The sequence below is a fragment of the Anolis carolinensis genome, chromosome 1 (genome assembly GCF_035594765.1).
Source record: "Anolis carolinensis isolate JA03-04 chromosome 1, rAnoCar3.1.pri, whole genome shotgun sequence".
NCBI classification, from domain to species: Eukaryota; Metazoa; Chordata; class Lepidosauria; order Squamata; family Dactyloidae; genus Anolis; species Anolis carolinensis.
The window spans coordinates 73,207,849-73,224,094 of record NC_085841.1 but is presented as its reverse complement, the minus strand read 5'-3'; the positions used below and the strand labels follow the sequence as shown (position 1 = coordinate 73,224,094).

Genomic DNA, 16,246 nt, shown 5'->3' with positions numbered 1-16,246 from the left:
TGTAGCCCGTCTCAAGCTGAAGAGGAACAAATGCTTCAAAATGAGCTCTTCAGGGGAAAGTATCCTGCTAATATTGGGGCTCTGCCTTTACGGTTAGCATGTTCATGCTCACTATCTTTGATGGGTAGAACTTAAAAGCCTTGAATTCTCCAAATGCCAACATATATATTATGTGAGGAAGAAAAGCTAAATCATTGTGATGACTGTAATCATTTCATCCTATCCAAGGTGGTCACCATTATTCTTTTCATCTCTCTATTATTTTCACTGTTCTAAACTTTAAGTCAGAACAGGTTGGTGTCTGCAATGTCAGTGGTGCAGTGAATAAACTCTCCATTTTTTCACATGAGTCTGACAAACTGGCATTGAAGCTGGGTGACCTTGTGTGCATCCCACTGCCAGTTTGCCTCCTCCCTGAGGTTTACCCATTACTCACTATTAACAGACAAAACTCATCAATAGCTTGAAATCCTGCAATTTTCCCGTCACCTACTTCAGTGTAATGGGTCCCTTCCACTTCTGAGTCAGCAATCAAGTGACATCGGGGGCAGGATTTTTTTTCCAGATTCACTCTGCTCCCTCCTTCTCACTGGTCTCAAGAAGTTGTTTTTCTGATTATTTGTGTTTCATAGTTATATCTGAGCAATTGCAAAATTGCTCTAAAAATAAAAAATAAAAAATTACAGAAGTGAAAAAATGGGGTAACAAGGGTATTTAGGGTATGACCACAGGACCTCAAATAGTTGAATTGTAACAATTGTGCATATGAAGAGAGATGCAACATCAAAGGTACTCATCCAAGTATGTATTCATTGATAGCACAACTGCAATGGAATAGCTTCATGCAATAAAGCCTTTAGTCTGAACTTCAAATATAGTGTCCAAGGTACTGAACTCTATTCCTGTAAATAGGGAGAGAATATTGGATAGCTTCTTTAAATTTCAGACTAAAACATATAGATTTGCCGCCCCTCAGAGAAGAAGCTGCTAGTTTCTATTGCTTCAAACGTCTTTGAGCAGAGTCTGGACATGACCCACCAATCCTGTTGTTTCTCAGCAAGCCCAATGGAAAAATGACTTGATGTGGCCCAAAAGGCAGCCTTTTAAAGAATTCTTCTCTTTTGGTTTAAATTAGCAAGAAGCAACAGAGAAGCAGTATAAAAAGTATGGACAGTTATTACAGTTGTGCTCTCCCCAAAGTGTTATTTCACAATCTTAAACCTATAAAATTCAATCACATGGTAGCCTGAGAGAAAACTCTGAAGGAGTCAATTTATTTGGAACTTCCCCAGACATATTTCAGTCTTGATTGGACATCCTGATATACAACATAAAATTTTATATAGGTTATTTGATACTCATGGTCCATGAATTATATAGGATGATTTTTGATATATTCAGTGCCTTTCTAGCAAACTGCAATATGCCTTGAAGCATGCAGAGATTTCTGCTACATTTGCAGCAAATCCCTTATGGTTAGACAGTTCTAGAGATAGGTTATATACATAGCAACTACTGAATCTTTGAAGAAATGATAAATGAGAGTGCAATGATAAAGGAAATGTTCCTTTTACAGTTGCAATTGTGTGTGTGTGTGTGCCTTCAAGTTGCCTGTTGACTTACAGTGCTCCCATTAATTTCATAGGGTTTTCTTAGGCAAGGGATACTCAGAGCACCAGGCATTTCTTGGCAGTCTCCCATTCAAGTACTACTCAGGGTAAACCTTGCTTACTTTCAAGATCAGATGGAATCTGGTGACTTTAGTGTATTTAAGTTAGTACTTCAATGGTATACTGCCAACACAAAATTGTTAAATTACTAGCAGCTTGGAAGGGCTGCCTTCTTTGTATCTTGATAGTCTCTGTATTCAGCATTAGACACCACATAGATATCTTTCATTCATTTCAGGTAACTAAAATTTGGAGCTATTAACCATGGAACCTTTGCTGGAATTCAGATGGGATCTATAAATTAAGGAAAACAGAAGGGTATGAAAATGAGAATGGAAGAGAGAAGAAATAGTACAAAAGCATGAGAAGCATTTTCAGTATGCTATATGAGAAATTGGCCTTTAAATATTGATGCAGTTGTTATCTTCTCTCCAAAGTTCAAAACAGATATGAGGTGAAGGAATGAAGCAATGGAGGTGGAATTTCCCACCTTTATTCTGGTAAGCCTTTTGGTGTCATCTAAATTTAAACAATGATTTTAAATGAATATAAGGATTGAATAATCATCCTTTCAATAAAAAAACCTGTACCCAGTAATTAAAATGTATTTACAAGTACCTTCATTGGTTAAACCTTCCCACTAACTTTGCCATCTGCATCCAAATGACATAAAACCCTGTGTTTATTTTTTGCAAAGAAAATGCCACAGTTCTCACTTGGTACTTAATCTCATGTCATTATTAATAAGACTGCACATTTAGTGACTAACCTTTATTAATTTTATTTGTTGTGAAGGAGCGGAGTTATGCCCTATGCTCAAAGACCACTTAAATTGGCTGTGAAACTGCTCACCAGCTCAAAACAAACACTGATAGTTTATAACCAAAAATAATTCAAAACCAAATTTTTTAAAAAAAAATCCTATTGATTTTATTAAACATTCTGCTCCCTCTAAATATATGGACCTTGTCTAAGCATGTTTAGAACTGAATTTGAAGAGCTTTTCTTCCTTATTATTTCTTTATAATAATTTATGAAGAAATACATTGACCTGCAACAGAGACTTCAAAGGCAACCGGAGTCCATGAAGGCTTATGCGAGAAATTTCTTTTTCTGAGCCCCATGAGTGCTACAAGATTTCTTTATATCTTTAGAAACAGATTAACACAGCTATATCTTCCAATATCTGGAATATCTTCACTTAATGGATTTCAGGTGATTTTTTTTTCTGAAAAAGAAAGCAGTTTGATTTATTTAAAAATCAAGTAGTAGTAAAACTATGTTAAAAAAGAAAAGAAAAAAAGAGATAGTTCAATGATATGCAGTCTGTTCTAGATGGAGATCTTCAGGTTGTATTCAATTGTGTCTGTATGCCAATAGAACAAATTCGCTCTTCCCCTTGCATCCCTCACATGTCCCAAATCTATACCTTACAGAGCAGATTGGGGAAACAAAGGGGCATGCAGAAAAGATGAAAGAAAGGGAAACTTTTTATATGAGATGCAACTTATATGTGTCTCTTGTCTAGTAAGGAAAACAGTGATTAGTTAATGTGTGTTCAACCCCTATACCTAGCTGGGAAATTATAGTTTCCATTGAAACATTTTATCATAAGGTTATGAGCTGCCCTCTGTCAGGTCTCAAGTGGTATAACCTCAAGGTATTTGCAGTAAAAGGCCACCCAAAGGATCTTCTCCAACTCAGTAAAATAAAGCAAGGATTGAGTATAGATCATGCCAACCATATTGACCTAAATCCCAAAAAGAGTTGGCTTACAAAATTAATGCCAACATGCTAAGTCAACACTCATGCAAGTTTCATTGCTTCAAGGGGTCTACTTTGAATTAAACAAGATTTTTTTTCTTCAAAGTAAAACATACACACACACTTCTCTCCTCCTCTCTTCATACTATCTGCAATATTGAAGGCAAAATGAGAGATACTAAATGGTTAAATATTTGCATTTAATACAGAACACAATATAGGCAAGAAGTGCAAGGCATCTTGTTGTCTTCCGTTTCTGGGAACACTGTTGTCTTCTGTTTCAGGGAGACACTTGTGGTCTGTTGCCCTGTATATGTAAAACTAAGTATCAAGTTAATTCTGGGCAAATTCTCAATTTTGTGGGAATGTTCACACACACACACACACACACACACACCTAAAGAACTTCGAAGCACCTGGAAAATTATTGTTCTAAAACTATCCACTGAGCACATAGTTGAGTTGAAGCCATGTCTTCTGGTTCATAGCTACGGGAGGCTACTCCTCTGTAACTATTTCTTGTCAACCCCCAAACAAACTGAGTGCAAAATAATCTGACTTGGTGATGACTGTTTTGATTCCAGTCATTTATCTTCTTCTTGGCCTTTTGGCTAAGATCACGTGTACTATCTGTTCTTACCAGTCTTTGAAGATATCCATCCTATATAAGCCATGACATAAACATCTTGGCTTAGTTTTCATATTTTTTGATTATATGGGTTTTTTTATTTAGAACAAAATATCAATCCTCATATATCCTAACTATGAGCTTTATCTCCATCAAAGCCAAATCCAGGCAACAAGTGTTATCACCTGGAGCGCACAGACGGTGGGGAAATTTATTAATAAAATACAACCTTTCCATCTTGACTCCAGTTTATTAAGTTCTGAGAAAAGAGAACTTCTGCCAAAAAGACAGACATTCTGACCTTGTCTGAACTGGTTTTCTGTCTCCAGATCTGGATGTGTGAAAAGTGGAGGGCCGAGGGGGGATGGTAAAAAGGTGGTTGATCCTTAGAGACTTGTGACAATATATAGGGAGGTTGTGTTCACAAAGCGTTTCACTTATAAAGGCCGTATTCTTTCATCTTGTCACAGGCTATAACTTTGCTATTGAACTATATTGCTATGTCTCATCAGGGTGTGTGTTTGTACACCACTGTCAATCATTTCTCTTTTTTGTCTCCTTCACAGGCTGCAGCTAGCAGAGTGACAGGTGCTTTTATTGTTGCCTTCTCTACTGATGTGACTTGTATTTTATTACACCATTTTCTTCTCTTCAAGTCCCCCACATCTAGCCAGCCTTATAATCTACAGTTGCAGTTGCAGTAGTAGTTGCAGTTGCAGTCCCAGGATATCATCTTAGAGGAAATAGAGTCACCTCAGTTAAGAGCCACTTTATCAATGCAGGAGAATGAACTATCCCTCCATATTTTTTTTTAAATAAAGGCATGAGGAAACAATCAAATGATGTCTTCCTTCCTTATATGCTGGATTGTGTCTTGATACCCATAACCCACATATAATACTTGCAAATATATATTTTTTTGCAAAATATACCAAGTTACAATTCCTCTTTATTTCCTTTACTTCGCCAATTACTGAAGACAGAGCTAAGGCATAATATACATGGAAAACAGTAAACTTTAAAATGTGAATAATTTAAAATATGTGCAAATATGGTTGGGGGCATCCTTAAAAACAGTGTAGTCAATAGAGAAAAGTTTCAATAGTTATGAAAATCCAGCAAATACATGTGCCAGTCCAGAAAAATTGACCAAAGATTATGCAAGGAAGTAAACAATTCAGAAGAAAACATAAAATATTAATATAGGGGAAAAAACCAAGAAGAAAATGCAAGTGAGAATCAGAGATGTCCAGTGAAACGGCTTTCACATACCTCATTCAATTGCTAAGATTCTACAGATACTTTAATATTTGATTTTAGATGACGCAGATGATATAAAATTATGACTCCAATTGACAATGAGAATGACGGAGGGGCACAGGATGGCTAAAAACAATACAGCTAAGACCATAACATACCATTTTTCTTGCAGCACTGTTTTCTCTAACTTTGAATTGGGAATAGGTGGAAACATTGTTTCTGCTTCACATCAACCAAAGATTACACAAGTCACACATTCCTCCACCAGCATTTCTATCTTCCGAATTGTCGGAGGTGAAAGAACCACTTGCAGAAACATTTTTCCAGTTCCCAGGACTGTAGGCAATAAACCTCTGCCTTGTTATTTCTGCTTCTGTTGACCACAGAGTGAAGTTAACTTCTTGTGAAAAGCTTAATAAGGCCTCAGGAGAAGGAAAACAGAGCAAATGCACCAAAATTATTTAAGTAGATATCTATACCAACAAAAGCTTGACCATGTTTTGAACAACTATGCCTTTGAAAAGCACTGAGGACACTAATGAGAATGAAGAAGTGGTCTAGAAACAGGAACCACACGTGAGAACCCTTTCCCAGGCTATATGCACAGTCAACCGAAGTAAAGGTTTCCCCTGACATTAAGTCCAGTCATGTCCAACTCTGGGGGTTGGTGCTCATCTCCATTTCTAAGCCAAAGAGCCGGCATTGTCCGTAGACACCTCCAAGGTCATGTGGCCGGCATGACTGCATGGAATGCCGTTACCTTCCCGCCAGAGCGGTACCTATTGATCTACTCACATTTGCATGTTTTCGAACTGCTAGGTTGGCAGAAGCTGGAGCTAACAATGGGTGTTCACTCTGCTCATCGGATTTGAACCTGGGACCTTTTGGTCTGCAAGTTCAGCAGCTCAGTGCTTTAACACACTGAGCCACCGGAGGCTCAGTGTTACTGAGTGAAAAATTATGTCATTGAGTGAAAAACTCCCCTGCTTACTTAGTTGAATGAACACTGAAGGAGTATCATCTCATACTTTTGATTTGACTGGCAAGACATTCAGGAAGAATGGGCGCCAATAACTTAGAATATTATGGACACAATAAATCCCCTATAGAACACAAACATAATTTGAGGCACAACAGTTCCAAATGTTCTTTCTTTTAGTATTTTCATCCATGAACCTAAAGCTTCAATTCTGCATTCACTTATATATAAAAAAGGACTTATATATATGTCCTATTGAATTTAGAAGGGTTTGATTCCAAATGGAACTGTATGAATTCCTGCCCAGTTACATTATATAGGAATTCTCTTGCAGTAATCTTGTAAATGACAGAAAACAATTAAAACAATTTCCATTTTCCTGCCAAATGGAAATCTTAAATAAAGTCTTAAAATGTATATCTGAAAATTTATATTTCATGATTTGGTTGGTTTCCAGAGCAGGGAAATCTTCATCATTTAGTCCAATTGGAAGATTAGTTACATAAGCTCCAGACTGGTATAAGTGCAAGACCAAATCCATCCCCATTTTAGCAGTAGAGGCTGTATTTGGATCCATCCAATCCAAAGTTGGCTTAACTTGTCTCACCTCTCTACATAATATCGTGTATCCAAGCTTTCCTTTATGTGTTGCCAGTGAAACCACTATATTCATCAAAGTTTCTATAGGAGTAAATGGGTCATATGAGATACACACACACATACCAATGGAGAAATATCTCATCCTGTCTCCTCCCATATGGCTATCTGAACTGAATAAGATTCTTCTTTTAACTGCTAAGAAAAAAGTAACCTTTTACAAAGTTTCCAAGATAGCAGTTCCCACAATTGAATTGTATTACTTATCATTAATGTCTGAGGGACTCTGCAATAGATGCCCATGACACTCAAACAATCAAATAACAGGAATCAGTCTGTGGATATGATAGTTTGAAGAGAGAATCACAATTTCCCAGTGATCAGTTACTTGGGATTGGATACTAAAAATGCATTTTCCCATAACAAAAGCACCTCTTTGAAGAAAGTAATGTCGATCCTGAGCAACAATTGATTTATAACTATACAATTACTGTACTAGAAATGGAATTATATTTTGACGCTAACATATTGCCTTGTTTACAAAACTGCTCACACTGCTAACCTGGAGTTGTACTTACCTTAGCGCTTAAGGCAATTCTAAAGATTTTGACTGTCAATCTGATCCAAAAATATTTTCTTCAAAATTTCTCCTATTGATTTCAATATAATTTACTTGACAGCAGTTCTTTAGTCTTAATCACTTCCAGTACTAAGCTGGGTGTTCATTTATGTGTCACAGTGTTTTGGGTAGGGGAGGATTCGTCTTCCTTGTTGTCTGGCTTTTCACTAATTGGAATTCCAACTTGAACATTATTAATATACCAAATGATATTTTACAAGAATGAAATAATTTCCTTATATGGTTTTTAACATCTGTGTAGTATTTTAATTTATTGAACAAAATTGATAAGGTCACCAATTGCAAACATATTCATATTCCTAGGAAGCAGCAAGGTCCCCCTGATGCCCATCAGCTATAAGTCAGGCAGGTTTTGATGAATCGGGGAAAATTATTTTTAAATGGTAGAAACAATATCTGTACACTTTTGTTGAGTACTTCTGAGATATGCAGAGTATAAGTGTTGTGAAAAGCATTAGGAGAGTGTTGCTGAATTATTTGAATTTATGTTTCTACTCAGAAAAAATGAGTCCACTTGGGTAAATTTCAAGTGTGCTGAATGGGGAATTAACCAAGCAGCTCATTATTAATATCAGTCAAAATGATTGTTATTATCAGCAGACAATAACACAATTTTATGCATCCAGAGGAAAAAAGGGAGATAGCTCAATGTAGTGTGATATTTGCTTCTTTTAACCGATTTTGCTTAGGTTATAAAAGTCACTAAACAAGAAGCAGGAATTCAGAAAAGAAAGTTTGAATTCTAACACCTCACTCAATTAAGTTTTAATTATTTATTATATAGTATCATCTCCATAGAGGATATATTCCTGGATTTTGTTTGGATGTGCAGAACTGTAGATAATAGTGAACCCTGTTGAAATTAAGAACTCTGGTCCCAATAGTACCATAGAGTTTTACTGAAGAATCTAGAACAGTGGTTCTCAACCTGTGGGTCCCCAGATGTTTTGGCCTTCAACTCCCAGAAATCCTAACAGCTGGTAAACTGGATGGGATTTATGGGAGTTGCAGGCCAAAATACCTAAGGACCCACAGGCTGAGAACCACTGATCTAGAAAATGCCTAGAAATGCATTTTCCATAATCAGAAGTAGATAATGAAACTGTGGGTACCAGTCCCATAGATACGAGGATAACACTCTATATCCAAACCCACTTAAATATTTTTATCCATATCTGTCTTTTTGTATATGACAATTGCTAGTAATAATCATGTAAATGCTAAAAATTGAACCCCAGACCTACTGGCATCTTTTATATTTTACCATTTACAGATACTCACAACTTTTACATTTTAATTAGAATATCATTTTAAAAAGTGGCATTATTCTCTGGTTTCAGTTCTTTATTCTGGCAGTGAATCTTTCTGTCATCTTTATGACCTAGAGACCTGAAAGATCAGTATTTATTTATCCCATCCTAGGTAATCACCTGACTTCAACTGTAATCTTCTACACATTTAATTATGAGTAAATTCTATTGGAAAACTCATATTCATGGAGGCCCACATCAGCCTTACAGTTGCATGCAAAAGGTCTATGGATGGAGAATCCATGGATACAGAGGACCAACTATGTATTTTTTTCATAGTGGTCAGTGCTCTTTAGTTTTTACCCAATTTGGGTCCCCAGATGTTATTAAACAACTCTCATCACTTTTTATTATTTGCCATGCAAACTGGTGGGGATATTGGGAATTGCAACTCAAGCACTTGTGGTTGGGGAAAGGTCAAAGGACATCACAAGCTTTGTATCTAAATCCAAACCCACTATCCTGACTAAACAGAACAAACTGCAGCCTTCTAGATGTTACTTTATTATAACTCCCATCAGCTCTAGCCTTGATATCGAATGATGAGGAATACAGGAGTTGAAGTCCAGCATCTCAAGGGCCATATGAAATGACATGGTGGGCCAAATTCAGTCTGTGGACCTTAAGTTAGAAGTTCATATGTGAAAATGCATTGGAGTATGCTATCAGATATGAAGAAGGAAGGACCAATAAAAACGGGCTGTTTTCATACTATCATTACTGGATAAGGATTCAATTCTTGAGATCCAGTGTGCTCTAAGAAATTATCTCTTAATGAAAAAAATACATAGACAGAAAAAAGCATTGCCCAAATATTTAATCTATTATTTTGCTCTTGTCTTTTTCACACACCCTGTGTTTACATGTGCAAACTCTTTTCAAAATTTCCCATTCCATGCATGTATCCTGTATCCCTAAAAACAAGACACACCCATAAAATAAGCCGTAGCAGGATTTCTAAACATTTGCGCAATATAAGCCATACCCCAAAAATAAGACATAGTGATAGGCATTGCTATGCAGTGTACAAGGTCGGCTCCCCGGTCAGGTCCCGGTCATTCTGTGCATGCTGCAAACTAAGGCATAGAGCAGGGGTCCTCAAACCTTTAAAGCAGAGGGCCGGTCCACAATCCTTCAGACTGTTGAGGGGCCAAATTATCATTTGAAAAAAAAATACGAACAAATTACTATGCACACTGCACATGTCTTATTTGTAGTGCAAAACAACAACAACAACAATGAAAGAACAATACAATATTTAAAAATGAAAACAATTTTAACCAACATAAATCTATCAGGATTTCAATGGAAAGTGTGGTCTTGCTTCTGGCCAATGAGATAGTCAAGTTAATTAGGATTGTTGTTGTTGTTGTGTGCCTTCAAGTCATGCCAGACTTTGGTTGAGCCTGAGTCTAAAATTATTCATTTATTTATTTACTACATTTATTTACTACATTTATATCCCACCCTGAAGGGGACTCAGAGCAGCTGTATGTACATACAATATATTATATTATTAGCATAGCACAATATTAGCATTATATATTACTATACATTAAACTATACCACTATACTGTAATATTATATGTAATATATAACATATAATTTAATATGCCGCCCTATATGAGAGCCATGCGTGAGTTAGGGCCTTTTACCCCAGCACTCAAGACCTGGCTCTTTACTAGAGCTTTTAATCTATGTTAATTTTATCAATATTTGTATGTATGTATTTTTATCCTTTACAATTTTATCTTGTAAATCGCCAAGAGCATTGTGGATAGAGGGCGATTAATAAGTAATTAAATGATGATGATGATGATGATGATGATGATGATATTATTATAAGGTATTATTATTAGTATTATATTGTATAACATTATATTTCAATCAATATTATATGTATATATAATATTATATTATTAAAACTGATATAAAAATATGATATTATAAAATGGAGGGCAGGGGCCAGGTAAATGACCTTGGAGGGCCGCATCCGGCCCCCGGGCCTTAGTTTGGGGATCCTTGGCATAGAGAGAGAGACATAGAAAGTGAAAGTAAAAGTATCCTCAATGAAGTGAGGAGCAGGACACTCTGCTTTAGGTATTGTGTGTCCTCAGAGGGAAGAAGTAAAGCTGTGGCTGCCATTTTATTCTGTTGGATTTTGGTTGTGCGTATATGAAATGTAAATCAAGTGTTTCTGCTGTTTGCAAGTGTATGTTTCAGCAATGAAACAGTTAACAGCAGGCCAGTTTGACTGACAGCCTGCTGTGACCTATGAGACATGATTTCCGGCCTTGGAGGTCAGAACTTCCTTCGGACTAAGGAATGTGCTTTCTTATCTCTTGTTGTACTGTGTGAGAGACGAGCCGAGCTGAAGAATGCCGGCTTCGAGCAATGGACTTTGCTGCTTTGTAAATATCTTTGTAAATATTAAATAAGTGTTTGAACTTCAGACTGCAGATGTCTTTGAGTCTGACTTTGGAGGAGTTGGTGAGGGCAGAAGTTCACCAATTTGTCAGGGTGCTGGTCCGGAGCTGATTGGTCAAAGGTTTTGAAGAAACCCACCAACACGCACCCTGAACGCTGGCTCTGCATCATAACATATTCAGCACTGTGGGTCTCTCTCCCCCAGCACTGACCAGCAACAGTCTGCAGATCTCTCTCCCCCCCTCCCCCCACAAACACCAGTAAAGCTACTACTCCCCAGCACTGACCAGCAACAGTCTTTGAGTCTCTCTCATCCCACACAAACCAGACCAAAGGGCAAAGTCAATGGATTATTAACTTGATGCTGTATTTAAAATAATAATAAACCACAATGACATTCTATCTGATTAAGACATTATATGAATCCCCTATGATACTCACCATTTTGAAATGATGGTTACTGAATGACATAAAACTGCATTCATTTTCAATGTGATGCTTCATTTTATTATGTCTTTCTAAATTTTTGGATTTCAACCAATCTGGCTTACTAAACATGGAGAAGTTTCCATGCTTCAAACCATGTCTGCCATTCTCTTTCTCTCTCCCTCACTCCCTCTCTGCCTTTCTCCTTTTCAAAAGAATAGAAACTTGTTTTAATCAATATGAAAGCTGATATTCTCAGGATGCCAAATTTAACTAAATGCCAGATTGCAAGCTTGTCTGACAAAACTACAGATGACAAGCAAATGCATACTGTGCTTAAGCATGCCTTATACAAAAACTTCAAAATATGACTGCTTTTAAGGACATTTTAAAATGTTCACATATTGAATTGATACATTTGCATCCCGCCTTCCAAGTGACAAAATGGGAGAGGCCATTCTGTCATTTGGAGGGTGTGATGAAAATGTAACAAAAACCCTTAGTGGAGGTAATGTGTACACTGGAAATTGTTAATGTTTGCAAAACAAACACAAATGTTGGTTGAAGTGTCTCTGGCAACATTATGAATAAGTTCAGATGTGAATCAACACCAACTTTGAATTACATATGTTCTGTCCATTGGATAATGAGAGAAGCAGTAGAGAGATGTGCAGCTGGATGAAAAAGCAACATTGTCCTCGGAGACTTTCAAAAGACTCCTGAAACTTCTTGAAGGGATTCTGTTGCTATGGGGAAAATCTGGATGCTTCTCTGCAACTGTTACCTCCCCCCCCCCCCCCCACTTCCACCAGCCAGGAAAATACTATTCTGAGTGGCTGCAACTGTAAAAGAATAGGTTGGTAGATTTTGGTTATTGTGCAGTTGGTACAGAATTCCAGCTCCCACAATGACCGAAAAGATGAATTATGGTGACCCATATATTAAAATATTAAAACTAAATTGAAACTACATAAAATGATCAAACAATTCCCCACGTTCCTTATCACTGGCTCAAGGATTCCAGGATTTGCTGTGAACGATAGTAACTTTTCCTAGCTCTAATTAAAAACTACATTTTTAATTAAATTTTACATGCCAAAATTCACACAATGGTGTATACATACATTCAGAACTAGAGCTTGGAACATTAGGTTTGAAAATTAATTCATTAAATTAGAAATGGCGGGATTAATACAATGTCATTAACATTAATGGGTGAAAACGGTGGATTTCATGAACTGCATTCTTAAATGCATTATCTGATTTGTTAGGTTTCAGAACTGAATGGGGTTTACAAAGAATAATACATGGATGTCAATGTATCAAAACTGTTCTTCTCGACATGTTAAATGTGGCTTTCCCAGCCTAGTGTTTTCCAAGGTGGACTACAAATCCTCATAATACAACTTTTAGCTCAAGACAGTGGGAATCTAACTCAAGCCATTGGATTACAACTTCCAGCACTCCTCATCAATAGTTATCTGGCAAATGTGATGGAAACTGTAGTCCAATAACATCTAAAGGAGCACCCTTTGCCCAACATGGATATCATCAGTGGTGAGAAACTATCTGTATCAAAAGCAGCCTTAGAATTGACACTTGTGCCTACATGTCTCTCAGTCATAGCAAAGCTCAGAAAAGTTCAGGGAGCCAGGAAGACACCGTGCTTCTAGGATTCCTCATACATTTCTGGCTATAAGTCTTGGATGAGTGCTGTCATCCAAAAAAGGAACTTTAACAGTTATTTCATTGCTAGATTAAAAACCGCCAAATAATAATGTGCCTTTAAATTCTGTAGTACAACAGCAAACAAGGTTTGTCCAACCATTCTTCCCCCCTCCACCCTCAGCCACAGTATTCAACCCTCAGACCTTACGGTGCATTTATTATTAAATTTGTGCATGTGTTTGTGCTAAACTGACTCACTTTTCATTACTAGTCACCATCATTTTAACAATAAAAACATTTTAAAGCTCAATAAGCAAGTGTCTATTAATTGGTCTTCTATTCACTGTCACATGTTGGTGTTGCTTTAAAAAATGTTCACCAGGTTTCCCAACAGAGATTTTATCCCATTAAGCATTATTCCTGTACCTGATGAAAGGTGTCAAAGGAAACCTTGTTGCCTGTAATAACCCTGCTGCAAAAGGGGAAGTTGGCTGATTTTGGATTCCTTGAGTGTAACTCCTTGAGTGGAGTTTGCTGCCACCCGCACACAGCAGTTTCTGTTCCTCAGCAGGTTTTGACGGTGGTCATAGAGAAAGATTTTTTTAAAGAAAAAGAAAGAGATAAAATGGATCCATAATGGGAAGCCACCCAGATCACAACTGTGCACACACTTCTCTAAGAATTACCTAAGAGGGCTAGAGAGAAGTTTGGAGGGACGTTATGGGCATTTTGTTAAAACTGTATGAAAGGAGGGTTATACATGCATAGTAGCCCCCCCCCCCCGCACTTTAACAGTGGTTAGCAAAAGACCCCTACAAAGTTGAAAAATCCACTGTATTTTATTTGAAAGTACACGTCTCTAGGAATGTCTAGGTACTCTAGCATGATTCTATGGTCAACTTCAGCCAGACGTTCAGCCAGACCATACCGTAGATTTCAGACATGCCTGTAGCCAGAAAAGGGGGGGGGGGAGTTGAGACAATGTTTATTTTTTTAGTGAATCATAAAGACTAGGTCCATAACACAAAATTATTTGAATTCTTTTACTCATTCTGTATTTTATATAGACTTAATTAAATCAAATTTCTATTTTAGCTACAAACATTGTAAATTGCATTTAAACTTAAGTTTTTTCTTATGGGTTTAACCTGGGGCGGGGGGGGGGGGGGGGGGGCTGGTGACACAGTGTGTTAAAGCACTGAGCTGCTGAACTTGTGGACCAAATGGTCCCAGGTTCAAATCCCGGGAGCAGAATGAGCGCCCGCTGTTAGCCCCAGCTCCTGCCAACCTAGCAGTTCGAAAACATGCAAATGTGAGTAGATCAATAGGTACCACTCCAGCAGGAAGGTATCAGCGCCCCATGCAGTCATGCCAGCCACATGATCTTGGAGGTGTCTATGGACAACGCCAGCTCTTCGGCTTAGAAATGGAGATGAGTACCAACCCCCAGAGTCGGTCACGACTGGACTTAACGTCAGGGGAAAAACTTTACCTTTACCTTTACCTTTAACCCGGGGAGTCCAATTCTGATGTCAGTTTCAGTGGGTTATATCATCTTCACATTGAAAATGTTGATTAAACATCCACAACGTCAAAACCTGGTTGCTTCCACTGTGTCAGTTATTGCAGTTATTGCAATGTAAATTGGTGGAAAGGTACGTATTAGGTAATGATAGTGTGAATAAGTTATCAAAATTTGTTTGGGATAATGCTTACAGTTCTGGAGGAACTCTAACTCAAACCTGAAAAATTTCCAGGGGGAAAGGTTGGAATCCATAAGCCCTCACCCCTTGGCTTGCACACATTGCTACTAAACTTCTCTTAGAATGAAAAAGGAGGAGACAAATAAGGTTTGGGCAAGAGAGGGGTAATGGCAGGAGAGCTTCTCACATCTGCAACTTGTCAGTCATTATCTTTGTGCTGGGCCTCTATTCCAGCATTGAACCAAGTATAAATTAACCAAAGTATTTTTGGGTGATTTTTTTTTTTGTTAGAGCTCTCTTAATCTTGCATTGCAAGGAAAATTAAGTAAAGTATTTTTCTTAATTTTTTATTTGGTTTTCACAACAAAATAAAAATAAAAAACAAACACAAGCACAACAATAACAAAACAAAGCAAAAGAGTCCTATATAAAACTCTATAAAATATTCCCACCCCATGTTTACTGTGGCCAAGTCTTAAAATGTCCTGATTCTATCCTTTTGCCATCTGAGAAAAAAAGTGCTTTTTGGAAAGAGATGCCTGAATTCTATACAGATTGAGAATCTCTTTTCTAAAAAACTTGGGACCAGAAGTGTTTAGGGTTTAGTTTTTTTTCTTCCTTTTTTCCCCTGAATTTTAGAATACTTGTATTTTAGGTTTAGGAATTCTAGATAAGAGATGCTCAACTTGCACCAACTTAACTGGGAATAAGCCTTACAGGGCATATTTCCAAGCAGATAAGACAGATAGTCATACATAATTGTACATAGCTATCTGTAGCTTTTTGGTCATAGCAGGATACCATAGCACGTGGAAAACAAAAGTAGGTAGAAAAGAGCCACCCACCATCCAAACTGATTTGTTTAAGAATAATGGCAGTATTAAATCAGACAATCTATGAAGCTAAGCGGGGGAGAGCTAATGAATTAATGATTTAACAAATTAATGACTTCTTGCCAAGCTCTGTTCATGTATGATGAAATAGCTCATTCAGCATAAAATGTCTACGGTATGATGAAGAAAGTTGCTGCTGGGACAAAATTTGCTGCACAATATCTACCACTTTTATTACAACTGTATTTCATCAAAATGGACAACAAATAGCACAAAATGGTAACAAATCACACAACATCCTCAGCCAACGTAACATTGATTCTTAATTACCAAAGCAGTGC

General features: G+C 37.3%; 1 long non-coding RNA gene and 1 pseudogene across 1 annotated transcript; both read left to right on the top strand.

The window, feature by feature from the left end:
- The first annotated feature begins 486 nt into the window (after window positions 1-486).
- Window positions 487-4,897, top strand: LOC134297933 (uncharacterized). The gene is made up of 2 exons (XR_010004907.1): window positions 487-2,170; window positions 4,629-4,897. It is a non-coding gene; the product is annotated as an uncharacterized LOC134297933 (long non-coding RNA).
- Window positions 4,026-4,151, top strand: LOC134295757 (U2 spliceosomal RNA; annotated as a pseudogene).
- Window positions 4,898-16,246: the final 11,349 nt, after the last annotated feature.